Source organism: Sarcophilus harrisii, chromosome 2, assembly GCF_902635505.1.
Source record: "Sarcophilus harrisii chromosome 2, mSarHar1.11, whole genome shotgun sequence".
NCBI lineage: Eukaryota > Metazoa > Chordata > Mammalia > Dasyuromorphia > Dasyuridae > Sarcophilus > Sarcophilus harrisii.
Window position 1 is genome coordinate 379,685,257 of NC_045427.1, and position 19,333 is coordinate 379,704,589.

A 19,333-nucleotide genomic window follows, 5' to 3' on the forward strand; every position below is an offset into this window, starting at 1 on the left:
CCCTTTCATACAGGTGTTGTCCTGCCTCAAAATGGAGACTCACTGTGCAAATACACAAAGGGTCAGTATTACCTGTTTGTCCCCCAAAAAATGTCAGAAGGGGGAGGGAAGGATCTTAATTTCAAAAAGATATTGCCACTTTGCACTATTATCACACTTAACACTTTTCAAAATCCTCTCATATATATATATATGTATATGTATATATATATATATATATATATATATATATATATATATATAAATACACACCTATATACCGTACTATTTGTGCCTTCCAGAAATATATGTGTGTGTGTCACAATTAGCAAATTTAAACTGTGGGACCAGATATGTTAAGTGATTACTACTTAGTGGTTGATACAGGACTAGAAGCTAAATGCCCTCACCATCTAAGAAAGAAGGAAGAGAGAGAAAGAGAGAAGGAAGAAAGAGAGGAAGAGGAAGGGAGGAAGGAAGAGAGGAAGGAAAGGAGGAAGAAAGAGGAGGAAGAAGGAAGGAAAGAAGAGAGGAAAATGAAGGAAGAAAGAAAGAAAGGGAGGGAGAGAGGAAGGAAAGGAAGAAGGGAGGAAGGAGGAAGTGGTGAGAAATAAGAGTAGTGTATGATAGCTATTAGGAAAGGAAGGATGTAGTGATGGGAAAAGGGAATAAGTCACTTGGTCACAATATTGAAAGGAGGTAGAAAATGGAAGGAGATAAAGGAGGTAATACAGTCCATGCCAGACAGATGGAGGGTCTTATTAAATTGTTCAACTAATGTAAAGCCCAAATCTGATAACCCAGATTATTGAGCCAGGAAAACATGGTGAAGGCTTTATATTAACAGTAGGTTTAATTATTATTATTTAGCATTTATTGAGTCCCAAACATTATGCGCGCTTAACAAAGTGCCGAAAAGAACGTAGAATTAGAGCAGCCCCTGCCCATTAGACGCATCGTGTAAATTAGCCCTTGTAGATTCTTTAATTGAAAACACCCTATAAGTCTTATAGAGTATTTGCTGACTGTACCCAAACATGCATTTAGCAAGTTTGAGATACAGAGATATTTCCAGATCCTGAATGGGCAGGGCCAGGACAATAATTCTCTCAGGGAGGAGACACATAAAATGTTCAAGATGAAGGCCTTCTCTTAATAGAGCTGTCTATGGCTATACTGCCCCACCTCAAAACAACTCAAGAGAAAAAAAATGAAAAAGGAAAAAAAAAAAAAAAACACCTAAATCCTCTAGCTATTTGGTTTGCATCACATTAAACACTCAAATCAACTGATTTTTTTTTTTTTTTTGCTGATGTGACAAAATTTACTGTTTTAGTGAAAACACAGCTGATATCTTCCAAACTAGCATATAACAATAGCATCCTACAATGTCGCTTCTCCCAGGAATGTATCAACCTAGAAAATATTGTTTGGGAATGGTATTGGAGGGGAAGAAAGCAGCTTTCCAGTCACCTCACCCTCAGATTTAACTTCCCCATATGAATTATGGAGTAAGTTCATCGTGATCACAATCTCTGATTTACCAAGGGTTATTTCATTTCTGTACAACCCAGCAAGGTCGTGAGTTTTGTTGGTGTCTCTTCTCTAAGCATGGAATAACTAAGATCCTACTTAAAAACAGACTGAAGATCCTGGATTTTTTTTTGCTATTTCCTCCTTCAGCTCATTTTACAGATGAGGAAATTGTGGTAAACAGGATTAAGTGACTTTCCCAGAATCACATAGCTAGTGAGTGTTTGAAGCCAGATTTGAACTCATCTTCCTGATTAGGCCTGTTGTTGCTCTATCCACTGCTCCACCTAGCCACTCAAGAAATGACAAACATACTCTCCCATTAAGTTAAGTCTTCAAATAGGTTCTATGATTCTATCCAATACCCATTTATTAAAAATCTCAGCTATATGCAAAGTGCTTAAAATGTCAATATGCATAGAACCTTAATCAATCTCTGGAGAAGCTTGTATTCTAAGGGGGAGAGAAATGCATGTAATTATAATTTAAGGTTTATGATAAATGCAGGTGGTCAAGCTAAAGAGCTTCATTCTTTTTAGGCTTAGCTTTGTCCCTGGTTAAAAAAGTTACCTCTAAAAAGAAAGGTAATGTTTTGAATCTGTTATAAGTCACTTATACTTTGGTTTGTATGAAGAAAGAAAGGGGAATAAGTATTTTGTTGTTGGGTGAGAGAAAGAGAAAGGAGAGGAGAGGAAAGGAAAGAAAGAGGAGAGGAGAAAAGAGGAAAGGAAAGAAAGAGAGGAGAAAAGAGGAAAGGAAAGAAAGATAGGAGAAAAGAGGAAAGGAAAGAAAGAGAGGAGAAAAGAGGAAAGGAAAGAAAGAGAGGAGAAAAGAGGAAAGGAAAGAAAGAGAGGAGAAAAGAGGAAAGGAAAGAAAGAGAGGAGAAAAGAGGAAAGGAAAGAAAGAGAGGAGAAAAGAGGAAAGGAAAGAGAGGAGAAAAGAGGAAAGGAAAGAAAGAGAGGAGAAAAGAGGAAAGAAAAGAAAAAGAGAGGAGAGGACAGGAGAGGACAGAAGGAATAAAGGACAAGAAAGCACAGAATACTAGAGAGGGAAAGTCTTATAGGAGAAAAATCCACCTCACCTACTTTACAATGTTGTTCCAGTAGCAGTCTCTTTAAAATGTTTTCCTTCAGGAGCTTCTTGATTTTCATTTGGGTCTTGAGAGCCTGTTAGTTGACCAGCTCCCATGGCTGCCTAGTTTCACAGTGGTAAGGACTTTTCTCCTGTAACAAACAAGAATTCAGAAGTCCAGCACTTGCCCTATTGGAGGGTTGGATACCATCATCCCTTTGAGATGCTTGGCTTGTAACTTCAGTGTCATCCTGGACTCGCTCACTCGTTCTCACCCAATCTGTTGCCATCTTGTTTTTACCTTCCCAGAATCTCACAAAGATGTTCCTTCTTCTCCATTCACACAGCCACCTCTTCACTACAGGACTTCACCATCTCTCATGTGGACTATCATAATCTCCCTCCAGTCAGCTACCAAAATGATGTTCCTAATGCAAAAGGCTTTAGTGGCCATGTCACTTTCCCCCTACTCAATAAAGCCCAGCGTGTCTCTATTTCATCTAGGATCAAATATAAAATTTTCTGTTTATCATTTAAAGCTCCCTTCTATATTTCCAAACTTGTTACACTTTACACTTCTAAGATCCAGCTAGCTACACTGGACTACTTGCAGTTCCTGGAACACCCATCTGCTGGCAACCACGACTTTCCTTTGACTGTGTCCCATGACTGAAGTGCCAAACCTTGTCATCACCAGCTTCCATCTTCCCTGGCTTCCTCAAGACTCGGCTTAAATGGCACCTTCCACAAGAGATCCTTCTTGGTTCCCTACTCCTTCCCTCTAAAACTACTTTCTACTAACACTGTATAAAAATGTGTGTGTGCATGTATATCCATATGCATATATACACATATATCCATATATATGCATACACACACATATAATCTTTTCCATGCATAGTTATCTGCATGTTGTCTCCTCTTTTAAAATGTGTGCTCCTTGAAAACTGAGATCAAGTTTTTGCCTCTGTTTGTATTCCCAGCACCTAACACCCTGCTGGCACATAGTGCTTAATAAATGCTAGTTGACTGACTGATTCAATCTTCTAGGTAGCTGTCAATTACAATTATCCCTTCTATATTGTGAAGGTTGGGAACACAATGCCCCTGTGATCTGGAAAATCTGCATAAAATATTTGACCTCCCTTTGTACTAGAGAAGTCTGAATTTTTTCTTTTTCTTTTATGGGGTGCTTACAACACCTTCATGTAAAATCTGGGTTAAGTATTTGGTCATAAGTTCTGCGTTGTCTGTTGATCTTTGCATGTTTGGAGAACTCCCCCAAAATTCCCATTTAATTTATTATGCCAGAATTATATGGAAAAAGTAGTGAATTGCCAGCCTCCATTGCTGGAGGGAATTGCTAAAACACACAATATTCCCCCATATCAGTGAAATCATAGGTCCAGATTCCCACCCCTGCCCTCCCTACCACACATTGGAAATTGCAAGGCAAAATATTACTTATTCCATTATGCTTTTCTATACAAAGAAAAACTCTGAAAAGACTGAAGGCAGAGTAGTTACCAAGTAAAGTCCATGATCAAAGACTCCCTTCTTCCTCCCACCTCATATGGAGAACTTCAAAGTTAGGTTCAACACATCCATCCAAAAGGTACATTTGTATCTGATCACCATGTAGTGGACTTGACCTTTCCAAGTGCCATCCATCTTTATTGACTGCTTGCCCTCTGCCTGACAAACACTTGTAGTCGTGGCTCCAGACACCAACTGCCATTTCCTTCCTACTGTTTTTAGAGAGCAATTTTTCTTCAGGCATCATATGTGCCTCCCCTAGCCTCACTCCCACCTCTGGCACAAACTCAGCAGGGATGAGAGCAATTGTTCCACAAGATGGACCAGCATCCCTTTTCTTTCCCTTCCCCCAACTCTCATAGCACATCCCTGTCCTAATTCCTCTTCACCCTGGATGTCTTGGTAAGTAGCAGTCACAAAACAGCAAAGATCTAGCAAAGCTGTTCCAGTTGTGACTCAAGTGTTTAGTGAACTGTCAGTCCGTAGGGTTCCATCTTTGCTTCTTTGCTTGCTTGGATGACTGGTCAGCAGCTTTGCTATTACTAAGTCATTTTGTTTACAGCCTGAGGATAAAGACCATGAACTCCTTTGGCTAAGGGGAAGGGGTATAAGATCTCCCCGCACAGCAGGTCATGGCAGTTCAGAAGAACTGTATGGAACCCATTTTGCTGAAAGGATGAAACTGGAAGAATTAACTCTGTAGGTCCTTGAAGCTGCATGGTGTATTTGGAATGAATCCTGGAAGGACACTTTACTTGAGATGGAAAGGGCTTTTTTGTTTGTTTAGTTTAAAGCCATCTGTTTGCCTTGTGGTATTATATTTTTCCCCAGATCTCTGCAGAAACACAAATTTCTGAAAAATCTTTCAGCCTAGTGACCTATACTTTGAATTCTAACCAAGAAATGATAGGCTATTAGCCTAATCACTCCACTTAATTACAGTAATAATAATCCCTTACAAGCACACAGTTCTGACTGCCTTTGATGGAAGGGAGAACAAAAGATACTGCTTTCACATATATTATCTCATTTAAAGATTTAATAACCCCATCAGGTAGTAGAAGTAGTATTGTTCCACTATTTCATGACTATCTGATTTCATCAGCATGGGGGAACTCCAGGTATGGGAATACCTTCCATTAACACAGATCACAACATAACTGTGACTTTATATCAATACTTACCTGTTGGGGTATAGGACATGAACCTTTTAAGAATTACCTGATACATATAAAATCTGACATGGTCATGATTTAAACTCCGGTCTTTCTCTTGTGTCTAAGCCCATGAGCACTGCACACACTTCCCTGAGCAGTCTTAAGTTCCAAATTCCCAAGGAAGAAACAACAGAAGTGAAAGAAAAGTTGTCCATCTTCACATAAGAACTAGTCAGTGACAGAACCTCCTTAAGGCAGCAAGCTTTATACTGTACCATGACAAGTGTTTGAGGGAAAGTTTTCAGTTAAGAAATGGCAGCATAAGTGAATGAAAGAAAAGGGAGGCGCTTTTGGCTACTGGACCTCCAGATCTCCACCTGCAGAAACTGAAAAACAATCCTCAGATTCTGAAGTTTCTCTAGAAATCACCGAATTGAAATAGTCATCAATAACACCACATTTATAGCACACTTTATGATTTACAAAAGTTTATGTTCTGCTTCCATTTATTCAGAAAGATTGAGGGGGCAATGAATAAAGAAGTAGCCTGGAAGCCAGACTTGGAATAAAAGCTAGCCTCTGATAAATATTAAATACTATGACCCTGAATAAGTCGTTTAATTTCTCAGTGGCCAAGGCTCTTTTTAGCAGGCAGTTTTAACCAAACGTAGCCAAAGACTACAAGATTCTTTCAGTCTTGAGTACAATGGGAACCAGATCAAAATATAATTGGGAAATAGTTATAAAATGAGCAAAAAACACAATAGAATATAGATAATGTTAATATGTGGTTTTCTAAATCAATATGCCCCCTGGAAGGATCTTTATGTATGGTTTAATTCCCTCCACCACCATCCCATTTCTATTTGAGTATGACACCACTGCACTTTGCTGTAAGTTGCAAAGGTTTATCTTCATTAGTATTCTCTTAATTTTTTTTTTTTTTTTTTTTTTTTGCTGAGGCAATTAGGGCTTAAGTGACTTGCCCAGGGTCACACAGCTAGGAAGTGTTAAGTGTCTAAAACCAGATTTGAACTCAGGTCCTCCTGACTTCAAGGCTGGTGGGTGCTTTATCCACTGCATCACCCAGCTGCCCATGCATTAGTATTCTCAACCTCCCATCCCTACATTTAGGTGACATATTTATATATCATCACATTTGCTCTTCACAAAACTATGAAGAAGTAATATAACAATCCACTAATGACATCCATTGATGTAACATCCTGGTATCCTAGAGATCACTCTGGCTTCTGAAGGGCACAAGCAGCAGATAACTATTCCAAATTGGAATTCTGGAAACAGACCCTGTGACCCTGATGGAATCTCAGCCTGTCCCCCAAGCACCTCCCTAGTTAAGTCTGGAGAGGTTCCCCTTAGGAAGGGAGAAGCATTACTGGAGAGAGAAATTCTTTTGGCCACAGCAGTTCATATAAGCATGGAGAAGTAAGCAAGTGCTGCAGTTTACCATGGAAAAAGAATTCCCTACACTGATGAAATCTTAGATCTTTTAAAGCATTTTTGGAGGAAGAGAAGGGGGAGCCCAGACTTATAATTCCACTGATATAAGGAAAATTCCAGTGAGGAAACTACCTCAACTAATGCATCCTTTGTCTATAGTTTTCTTTCTTCTATACTATGCTACCCACTTTAATCCACCCTTTCATCCTTTTCTGTGATCACCATATATAAATCTATATCCGTGGTTGATAGGTAAATGACCATAACCGGTAGTTGGTTGGATTAAAAATGTTTTGGTGAACTCACAGATGTGGAAAAGGGATAAGAATCCCTGTTTTGTAAATGTTCTATTAAACAGTGCCAATAGCAAGACCTTAAGAAAAACGGTTGACAGTTTTGGCCTTTACAGAAAGTCACAAAGAGGGGAGCAGCAAAGGGAACTTCAGAATACCTTTGTTCTGCCCAAAGAAAGAAAAGGAACTTACTGCAGCTGCAAAACCAACTGGACATGACTAGAAAAACCTGAAGAGGAGTTGAGGCTGCTGCCTTATTCTGGATCATTGATGTTGAAATTCAGTAATCATTTCCAGATTTTCTGTTCTACAGGCTATTTCTGGTTTTACCTACCTGCCTCTTTCCTAGCTCTAAATTGTACCTAGTAGACTCCCCATGAAAAGGGATCCAATTTCCAAAACAACCCACACTCTAATCATCATCTATAAAATCCAAAGGACTTTGAAAGCCAGCATCCTTCTACTTACCATGATAATCAATAATTACCATTATTACCAATGATTATCAAAAGCTAGAAGGTAAGGGGTTTGTGGGGACACACAGAGAAACAAGCTAATTATACAAATGAGGTCATTGGTCGACAAACAAGTGCTACAGACATGGAAAGAAACAGAGGGATTTGAGCCAGGGAAGAGGACAAAAGGCATTTATTTGCAAAAGCAATTTTGTGCATTCTCATTAGTGTTATTGAAATCTTTACTAGTGGGATTGACTTGATTAGAGCTATTTTAAAGTGCCAAGAGTTGGGCTGCTGCTGGACATGAGGCCCAAGGGCCGATCAATACTATCCTAAAATCTTTTCCATACAAATTAACCTTATTCTTTAACCCAACTTGACAGCTGTAAGAATTGTTTCCATTCAGGGCCTTTTCATGATGAAATGAACAGAAACCAAACCTGAACCTAGAAAGGCAGCCTTAATGAGGGGCCCTGGCTGAAACTTAAAATATTTCTGCAGAAGTGCACTGCAGATCCCCTAAGGAACCCCTGGGTAGATATGCTTTGTGTTGCTAATAGGAAAGGGGATAAATAAACCATATGAAAAGAACATGTCAGTCACAGATAGAAAGGGAGCAACAGCTTCCAGAAGAAACAACTGTCAGAACAAGAGGGGGAGATTCTTTGAAGGGGAGGTTATTTTTAAACTTAAGAAACTAAATTTCCAAATATTCAATTCAGCAAAATATATAAGTAGAGTTGCTTTTTTTTAATCTTATTTTTGCATTGGTTTTGCATTCCTTTTTAGCCATTGGAGAAAGAGGAAAAAGGAAACATTGTGATGTTTGAAAACTTCAACCTTTTTTCAACAGGGTTCATTAATTCAACAAATATTTATTTTCATGGTATTTTATTTTTTCCAAATACATGCAAAGATAGTTTTCAGCCTTCACCTTCACAAAACTTTGCTCCAAATTTTTTTCCTCTCTGCTCCTCTCTAAGACAGCAAGCAATCATCAATATAGGTTAAACATGTGCAATTCTTCTAAAGATATCTCCATATTTGTCATACTAAGCAAAAAAAAAAAAAAAAAACAGATCAAAAAGGGGAAAGAACCATAATAAAGGAAAAAAACCAAAAGGTGAAAATACTATGTTTTGATCCACATTTCAGTCTCTAGTGTGGAGAGCACTTTCGATCACATCTAGATTGAATCACCTCATTGTTGAAAAGAACGGTCTATCACATCAACCAAAAATTTGTTGGGTATTTATTGTGTACATAAGCACTGTTCTAGGCTCTGGGGAAAATATGGGATAATAGGGATACTCAAAACTGAGGGAAAAGTTGGACTGGAAGAGTAATATTGTTCAAGGTCCCAAGGTTAGCTCAAAAGGAGATCTCTAGTGAAGTGTTCTTGGTCCTGTGCTATTTAACATTTTTAACAGTGACTCATTTGAAGATACAGATAATATTGCTTTTCAAATTCACAAATGCAAAAATTTTAGGAGGATTATATTAAACTGAATCACAGTCAAGATATGGAAGTTTCTCAATAGTTTAAATTAAGCTTTAAAAAGAGATAAATGTAAAATATTAATGATAAAAATATAAAAGATGAAGGTTTATATGGCTATAAAGAGGTTTATATATGAAAACAACCTTGGGGTTTTAGTGGAATGAAAGTAAAAAGTTAAAAAGGTGGAATGAAAATTATATGGCAGTCAAAAAAACCTAAAGTTATAGCTTATCAGGGTGATCATGGAACTCCAGGAGAACACTTCTGATGATAAGGATAAATACCAGGAAACATATCTGGGGCAAGCAGCACAAAAGGTACCCTCAAATCCACTTTCTAAGACCAATTCAGAGAATGCCTGGAACTTAACAGTTCCTATGATAGAAACTTCCCACCTACAGATATCATAGTAATGTGGCTGCTGCCAGGGAGGTCTCAAAGGTGAGGTGTATGTATGATAGAGCCAGGACAGGGAGGAACTCACCCTTATCATCGATGGGTTGTAGGATGGGGAAGGAAGCATGTCATCTAGCAACTTTTTATTTTAATTATTTTTATTAACTAAGTTTTAAACTTCTTCCTGAAGGAACAAAGGTGTTGTCAGTGAACTCTAAATTTTGACACCTGAAGCATAGCCCTGGTCATTCTATGCCTATTATTGCTCTGAATAGTCCAAAGAAAATATCCATGTCATAGAAATTACCATAAAGCTATACTGCAGACAACTGGATTTTCAGCTTTCCATGGTTTTGTGTTCCAAAAAATCAAATAAATTGATATTTCTCACTTAACATGCAAAATACTTAGAATAAATAAGAGAAGCTATTAGCAAACATTATACAGTCAGCCTTGTGAAGACCCTTATTTTCTGACTATTCACTACTGGAATTTCACTTCAGTTTTATAAAGTGAATGGTTTAATCTGAATGCTTCCTTGGATATATTGTTTTCTTTTTTCCTTGAGTATTCTCAGAAATTCCACATCCTATTGCTTTTTCCTCATTTCCAAATGTAGAAACTTCAAAAGGCCTGGTAGAATGGGAGGAACAATTCTCTCATGTGCTGAAACTGTGGTCTGAAGTTAAAATTGGTTATTGAGTGTCATTTCAAAGTGAACAATGGCCATCTCCACTTTAAGGCATATTAATCTTTCAGAAAGTATTTAGTGAACACTTTCCATGTGTCCAGCAGCACTTCGAGGAACACAGAAGACTGCCATGTTTCCAGTTTGGAACTTCAGAGAACTTACAAGCTAGTAACAAGAAACACACAAAACAGCTTTTGGGTTATATCTGAGAACATATTACAAAAGCAATTAAAAACATAGAAAATGCTGTATACAATCAAATAATTTATTAAGGCACAATAGTATTCCATTTCATTCAAGTATAACAGTTTGTTCAGTCACTCCCTAATTTAAGGACTCTGATAAACACAATGAACTATCATGATTCCAAAATGAACTAGTACAATAAGGAGCAAATGAACAGCCTTCTGAGAGTGAAATGATACTCTAAATATATAGAATAAGACACATTTTTAATATGGCCACGATAAGCATTTATTTTTATTGATTAGACATATTGATACAAGCAGTCTCTTTTTCTTGTTTTCATTTCCAGTGTGTGTTAAGAGGGAAGGAAAAGAAAATAAATTCTTGTTAATTAGAAACAAAATTTTTTAAAAACATAAGAGCATTAGACTGTAGGATAATTCATCAATCATTACACATTCTAATGACATATTAATTCTTTTTTTTAAAGCATTAAGTACCAACAATATGGCAGGAACAATTTGAGTGCTTGCTATTAATCTATCAGTCATCAAATATATGTTGGGGAGCTAGGTATAATAGCAGAGTGTTAAACTTGGTTTCAAACCTGAATTCAAATCCTGCCTCAGATACTTACTAGTTATGTGATCATGGGATACTTATTTAACTTTTGTCTGCTTCAGGGTCATCTCTAAAAAACAGAATAACAGCATCTACATTATAGAATTGCTGTAAGGATCAAATGGAATGAATAGGTAGAGAATTGCAAACCTTAAAGGGCTACAAATGCAAATTACCAATATCAGTATTATTACTGTATGCAAAGGACTGTGCTGGTACTGGGGAGATGCAAGTTTAACTAAGTCACTGTCATCAAAGCTTACAACTTGTGGGGCATATGATACCAATGAGAAGACTATCAGAAGACCTGTATTCAAGCCCTATGTCTTATATATTTACTTAGCCTCTCAACACCCCACGCCACTTTCTAAGTCTCTAAGTTAAACTGGTGGAGGGAGCTGCCTCACCTGGAGTTCATTATATTAATGAAATCATAAATCTAGATCAAAAGAGGGAAAAAAAATGATACCAACAAAGCTCTACTAGACAATATCCCATGAGTGTGTATTCAAGTTACAAAACAAAATGCAATGTGATGTAGTTTGAGGGAGAAGTTTGCAAACTGGGAAAATCAAGGAAGGTTTCCTGAGAAAGTTCAACCCCAGAAGAAGATGAGAATGTAATCCAGTCATAGAGCCTAACAACCTAAGTAAAGGCATAAAGGTGTGAAAATATAGTATTGTTAATGAGTCAGAGTTCTCCACTTTCTCTGGACTGGAGTAGGAAATAGAGAAATATCTGATGTGGGGAACACACGTCAGATTGTGGAGAGCCTTGAATTTCAAGCAAAGGAGAATGAATTTAATGCAATGGAAAGAACACTGACTCTGGAGATCTGGGTTCAAATCCCAATTTCAATGCCTTCTTATGTGATCTTGGGCCAGTCACTTAGTTTCCTCATCTGTAAAATGAAGGGAGAGCCCCTGAATTACCTTCCAGTTCTCAATGGACATGCTTTGATCTTGAACATTATTCAGTAGGACAATAAAGAGCCAATGGAGGTTTTTAAGAGGAGCTTCATGGTCAGATCTATTTTTTAAAGTGATTCTGATATATAGGACACATTGCTGCCAGAAATAGTGGAAGTGGGGAGAACAATAATTTGACTATTGTAATAGTCTAAGCCAGTATTAAAAATTATAGTAACAGGAAAAATGTAAAAGAATTTGCACTGATGGAATTAACAACCTAAGAAATGATCACAGGGCAATTAGTTGTACAGTGGATAGAACATCAGTCCTAGAATCAGGAGAACCCGAGTTTAAATCTAGCCTCAGATACTGACCCACAGCTGTGTGACCCTGGGCAACCCCAGTTGTCTTGCTCCCTCCCCTACCATTAAAAACAACAACAAAATAATTTGATGTGAGGAATATAGAAGGAAGAAAAATCAAAGATAATCCAAGATGCCAGGCCCTCTGGCCAAATAATGAAGTCAGCAGACAGAGGGTTTAGGTTAAAAGATTTTGCTCTCAAATTTCTCAAACTAAATTGAGATGACTACAGGGTGCCTCTGACTGTTCTTACTGAGTCTTGTTTTCCTAAAACCAGGAGAAGCGTTAAGGAAACAAATATACATGGACACCTGACTAGGGAGGTTTGGTTAGTAAGCATCTCTCACATTCCTGAATGGATTGCCTGCTCTGTGCCAAATAGGCCCTCATTTCACAGTTGTTGAATTGCCAGAACCCCAGGAAGATAAACTTGTTTCTAAGCACAAATGTGATTGTCTCCTTGAAAGCTAAAATGTCTTCAATTATCTAGCCGCCTGAACAATGAATCATAATTTAGGTGATTCTGATGTATAGGACAAATTGCTGGGGGAAAATAGTAGAAGTGGGGAGATCTATAATTCGACTATTGTAGCCCAAGCCAGTATTAATGACCTGAATTAGGTTATAATAACAAAGAGAAGAAAAATGTAAAAGAATTTGCACTAATAGAATCAACAGTTTGGAGAGATCAGCCAAGACTCCTAACCAAGCTTCATTTAGAAGTTCCAGTGACAGTTGTCATCAGAGTTTTCCCAAAGGAATAAAATGAAATGAAAAATGAATGAATGAAAAATCATTTATTAAACACTTAATATGCACCAAACATTAGCTAAGCATTATGCACATAAAAGGTAGAAATAAGAAGCTCACACTCTAATTGAGGGGAGAGTATACACAAAAATGTTCAGTTGCAGGGCAGATGACAAGGTGCAGGGGCATTAGACTTGGAAAGATCAAGTGAAGTGCCAGGAAATCTGTAAAATATATTATAGCAGCAAAGTAAATGGTAAATATTTGAGAATCCTATAGGGGTGCAATGGCAAAGGAAATGATAAAGGTCTAGAAGTCTTCCATCTTACAGGTAGGATTTTAGTTGCTGGCTTCCTACTCAGTGAGACTAAGAGAAAGCAAGAACATTAAATTAGCTCATGTTCTGGGGCGGAGAAAATCAGAATACACATACATGAAATCAGGCAGTGGACCTAAAGCAAATTGACAAAGGATGATTTATCTCGCTCTCTTGCTTGTTACCTTTTTTTCTAGGTTATCATGTGAATGTTTGTGAGAAATTCTGAATTTGGGACTTTTATAAGCCAAGTAAATTTCCAAACTCTTGTATTGTTAAGTAAAAAGTTCTCAATTCACCTCAGTGAGTAAATCTCAACTTCCCTTGAAAGTCAAGAATAAAGTTCAAACAGAATGGAATTCATCTCTTCTTATTCCCCAGTGGTTACATTATTTGCTCTCTCCTAGATGTATCCTTTAAGGGTTAGCTAAAGTCAGATTCTTAGGTTCTCTTTGTGGAGTAACAGAAGGAGGAAGTAAAAAAGCAGGAAGTGTTTGAAAAGAAAACATTGATAAATGTAGAGTTGAGAGTGGTGTAATCAATACAAATTCAATAGTCCAGAAAAAATTTTGGTAGATTTAATTGATTTGATTGATTTAATGGTTTAATTAATTTAATTGATTTCAAAGCAACATTAATGTACTCTAGAATCTAAAAGTTTTTTTTTTTTAACCTTCACAGGTCCTGTTACTTTTTTCTTCCTGGATAAATTAAACAAGAAGTTGGATGCTAAAGATGTTATGTTTATCTGAAAAATGCTCAATGGAAAAATCTGCAATTGGTGTGAAATTACTTTTACATCAGGCATGCCACAGATATACCACTGAGCTGACTTAATATGAAAAGCAATGGAACTGAAAAACAATCTCTAGTCATCTACATTATTAATAGGTAATGAGCCAGCATGTGAAACCTGAGATTCATGTACTGGCATAGGTTACACATCTTTGACTTCCCTTCGGAGACATAAAACCCCAGGTACTTCATTCATTCATGTCTCTTTTCAGTGTGAACTTGAGCATCTTTCTGATTTCACTAATTTGGGCATTTGAATGGCAAATGAAAGGGCTGACTGGACATCAGATGACTGACTACCAGCTCTTGGTCTGTCCTGTTTTTACTGATAGAATTTAGAATTATGCAAGGTTGTCATAATGCTCTGCTCATGGAGCTAAAGGAATTGATAGGTGGGGCTGTTCCCCTTCATCTCAAACCCAGCCTACCTTTCATAGATAACTCAGTAGATCTCTAATCTCTGATTTTTTTAAGCTTTCTGAGACAGTTGAGTTCTTAATATCTTATTCTCCTTCAAAGAGCCAACATTACTTCACAATGTCCCTAATTCCCCTCCTCTTTCCATGACTTCACATTCAGCATCCTTAGCCCCTTACTCTGAAGCCTTATTCTCTTCCATTCCACTTCCTGTGATTTCAAAATTGCTCTTTCCATCTGATGCCTTCTGAACAAGGGACTCTACAGTTAAAATGTATTGATCAAAGAAATGAGGACACTGGTAATGAATAATCTTGAGCAAAAACAAAACATGATCAGGTAATAAAAAGACACAATAAGTTGTCAGGGTCAATATTTTAATTATGTGGAGGATGAAAAGCAGTTGTAATTGTTCATCTCTTCTTTGGTCTAGACCTTTAATTTCACCAGAAGTTCCTGGTGTGAAAAGTCCTCCCATCAATTTTAGTCAAGAATTCAACTATAACTTAAAAGTTTTAGAGTTGCCCAAGATATAAGAAGTTGACTGACTCATTCTAAATTGTCATATAAGCCAATACATGTCAAAGAGAGAACTAGAAAAAGCTCAGGTGTTTGTTTCATTCTGTCTGTACTCTTATTCAGGAATAAGCCATAGGTTCATAGAATCATTTATACTAGAAAGGGATCTTAGAAGCCATCAAGTCCAGCACCCTCATTTTATAGATAATGGAACTGAGATATATTAGAAGCCAAGTGACACAGCTGGGAAGCATCTAAAACAGGATTTGAAACCAGATTAAAGTCTGCTTCCCTAATCACCATGCTCCACTGCCATGTATCCCCTTTTTTCTCCAAAAATAAGTCAGAAGAAAGGCATGCAAAAAAGATGAAGCAAGTGAATTTATGAAGCAAAATTTAAATTATCCATGCCAGCTAGGAGGAGGGATTAGGCAGAATAACATGGGTAAATTAAATTTCCAAATAATCCAGGAACTTTTTTAGCCTAAACTTTTAACCTCTCCTTTATTTTGAAATATATACAAGAGCTTTAAAAAAAAAAAAAAAGCACATTCTATCCTATAGATGCAAAAATAATCTTCCCAATTCACCATCAGTAGAATACATAGACAACATTTTTTTCTAATAGTAATAATGATTTAGCATCAATCTATCCAAATTCTCTTATCTCCTCTCACTTATGACCAGGAGCAAGCCATTAGTAATACAGTCAAGCATGAGGACTGCAGTTTGTGATCCTACCACAGTTCATCTATATTTTAACTGGTTATTGTAGAGTCAAACTATGATACTTAAACAATGAGAATCATGAGCCCATGGAATATTGGGTCTTGCAACCTCTCCATTTCCTTGGCTAATGTAAGATGAAGCAAGCAGCAAGAATCCTTATACACTGAGCAGTACTGGCCAGGAGGTGAGTAGGAAACCAAGGGGCTTGGATCATCCAAAAACAGGATCATTATAGTATAGCCCTTTGACAGTGACATTGCTGACAGTCACTGCTATATAAACTACTGTCATTAAAAGGACCAGCTATATAATCAGCCCCTAAGTAAGTAAGAGTTGACTCCAATTGCTTTGCAATGATGAAATGGAATGAAGTCTCTTCCTGCCTTAGAAGTAATACAGGGTGCGTTGAAAATAGTAACTCTTTGTTTTTAACCAAACCTTTTCTGCCACAACTAACCTCATCTAAAACACTGAAAATGTTTAACTAATCACAGTTGGCTCTGGTAAGCCACCTATTAGATAAATGGCAAAACTAAGCTTTACAAGTACTAAATGGTTAAATTGGAAAAGCCTAACTTCTAGGCTTTAAGTGTCCTGAAACTACTAGGCAATATAATATATTTCATAGTTCTTTATTCTCCCCTCATTATCATAATGATGATAACGATACCTGGTATTTATCAAGGTTTACAGAGTATTGTATATGTCTATGCATATATGCATTTATGCACATACGCATGTATATCTATGCATATATGCATATTATATATATGTAATCTCATTTGATTTTTACAAGCTTGTGAAATAGGAATTGTTATTGTTCCTATTTTATAGATTAAGATTGTCTATATTTTTGTGTATTAGCATCATCTTTTCATTGTTAGATCACCAAGAAATCATTCTTCTTACTGTTTCATATGGAATATTTTTAGCATTCCACATTTTCCCCATGACTTTCAAATGGAGGATTCATGGATTTTTCTCTCCCCAAACTGTCTAGCTAATGAACCAAATGTTTTCAGAAGTACAACAGAATCTGATCTGTTCCCAGAGGAGCCAGAAAACTTGTGAATACTTGCCATCCCCTAAGGAATATAGTTCTGACAACCCCACGGTACAGAATCCATAAGGCCAAGGAAAAGAAGGAAAAGGAATCAAAGATGTGAGTTTAAAATTAGGTCAACTCAAGCTTTTTGCCTTAAGTGTTTTGCTTATCATAAGAGTTTGGTGGTTTCATTTCTTCTTGTCTGTTGCTCATCATTACCATCATAATTATTATTAATTATTATTATGGACCCTTAAAGTGGAGAAGAGAAAAGAGAGTAGATGAAAAAATAAAAGACAAAGGGAAATTTCTGCTTCAAGAGTAAATTCAGGTTAATTTGAAATGGAAGCAGAGTGGCCACTGGGAGCTAAAATGCCTCTGCTCTTTTTCAGACACAGTATATTACTTAAGAGACCAGAGGAAAATACTGGTGAGTTAACGTGCTTATGAATCACTTTTGTTATAAGAGCATCATCTTCTGATCAGTATTGACAACTGTAAAAATAAATACTTAAACATTACGGAATATAGAAATGAGAACTATTACTGTTGGGGGATTGGGAAAGGATGGAAGACACAAGGTGAATTCCAAACCTCCTAAATCTCTTTCCTAGTTTTACAAAAAGAAAAGTTCTAGGTGTCCCAAGAAATGAGATCCAGGAATAGGGGACTGGTGTCCTCAATGAACTTAAGTTTTTAGTACTGACATCCTTCTCATTGGAACAAGCATCACACACCAGCCACTCTTGACTGGTGCTCTTGACTAGGATCACTGGTCACTTTGCAAGTCGATAGGGTAAAATGTGGACACATTGTGGATTCAGTTTTACATTTGACACCCTTAAAACAAAGGTGATCTAGTGACAAAAACTACAAGATAGGGACTTTAATTATGCGTTACTCCTTCAAGGTATTCCCATTGATTTTCTCCAATAAATTGAGGAGATTCTGCAGTCAACACAAGAGTTATTATTTGTCCTTGTCTAATGTACATTTTGATTTGAAAATTTCCACCCCCCCCCCCCCATGGAGGAGGCATCATTTTTGTCAAGTCCTTCCTTCCCATTCCATCACTCCATTCTTCTTGAATGGAAACCAAAAGGCACCATAACTTTCTTACCTCCCTTCAGAACTACTCTCCCTCTTGTTTTCTGTGAACTATTCAAACATATATCTTCCATTGTAACAATTTATGCTTCATGGCAAATGGAATGCTTTCAAAGCCCAGGATTTTGAGGCTTAGACTTGTGCTACCAACAAAATGGCAGGTTTTTTGCTCAAACTGTTGCACCGTGAGAAAATTGAGAAAGAAGCTTCCCTTAATTATTCTACAGGATACATTTCCACCTCCATATACTAGGCCAATAGAAAATCATATCCAAAAACAGTGCATGAGGCTGGGAAGAAATCTGCTTTTCACATAGTAGGTTTAATAATTTTAAAAATGAAAAATACCCAGAGTTTCCTGTGCCAAAAAGTGCATGTTATCCCAAATTGTAAGTTTGTGCTGAGATGTGTTTTAGCATGAAATAATAAAGCAATGTTTATTTTCATTTAATCTGAGTGTACCACTAATTGACTTTAGGGTTCAGTGATTTCATCAGTATGGGTACTCCCTTCAATCATGAAGGTCAGAAGCAATTATGCGGTGTGCTTGTGAAAACAAACAAAATGTCCTGTATCATCACCTGATGGCCAACATTTTGGTGAAAAACTTCTCTAAACACTGTTAGATGGGCTCTAAGTAAAACAAAGTGGGATCATATTCAGTACTTTTCTACCTTGGTACAACTTTCTGGATTTTTTTGTTCCAGAGGGCCTTCAAGAACGCAGAATCATCTCTATACCATGATGAGACATGGAGCCATAGACCATGTGCCTGGCTATTACAGAAGCTAGATAAGATGACCATCCCTTATAAAGTCTGATTTTCTTCAGTGCTTTTTTCTACCCAAAAGAACAGCCAGAAACATGTAAAAGATACCCCAGAGAGTCAGGGATTTCTGAACAAGACATCTATTCTGTAAAAAGGAGAAAAGGACAGTCTTTGGTAATACTAGCTTCACCTCAGGACAGTAGGAACAGGGACAAATAATACTAGTGCATTACATTTTCCTGGACTTCTTTAAAGCCTTTTGGCCAAATACTTCTATCACTAGCTTGCTGCAATGGCATGCCCTCATCAAAGAAGGTGCAAGCAAAACCAAGAATTGAAAACAGGCAAAACAGAATTGAAGTTGCTCAGAAGAAATTCGAGATTCTCAAAATTAGAGAATCCACCCCAATCTTCACATGGACTTTTGTGCCTGACCTGTGGCAGAGCATTCTGAGCTCATACTGGTCTGAGCAGCCACAGTTGGACACACTAGAATTTGACTTTAACATAGTGATCTCATTTTTGTCGTTTTCAAAAACAAAGGACCACAAACCAAAGTAGAATGTCATATGGTAAAGGGTAGGTTCTCAGATATCCCTTGAGAAAAAAGAATGGTAAGGATGCTGGGGAGGAAGAGAGGATAAACATACATGTGTGTGTGTGAGAGAGACAGACAGACAGACACAGATAGAGATGCTAGAGGAAGCACCTGTTATATATACTATGCTA

At 37.2% G+C, this 19,333-nt stretch overlaps 1 protein-coding gene across 2 annotated transcripts in view; it reads left to right on the forward strand.

The window, feature by feature from the left end:
* SH3RF2 (SH3 domain containing ring finger 2) overlaps positions 1-14,307 on the forward strand; it is a 160,484-nt gene extending 146,177 nt beyond the window's left edge. The window contains exons 11-12 of one of the 2 annotated variants that reach the window (XR_004232130.1): positions 14-61; positions 13,905-14,085. The gene's annotated coding sequence lies outside the window, so the exon portion shown is untranslated. Of the gene's footprint in view, positions 1-13; positions 62-13,904 lie in introns of both variants that reach the window. The other variant, XM_031953477.1, reaches the window with a different exon arrangement.
* Positions 14,308-19,333: the final 5,026 nt, after the last annotated feature.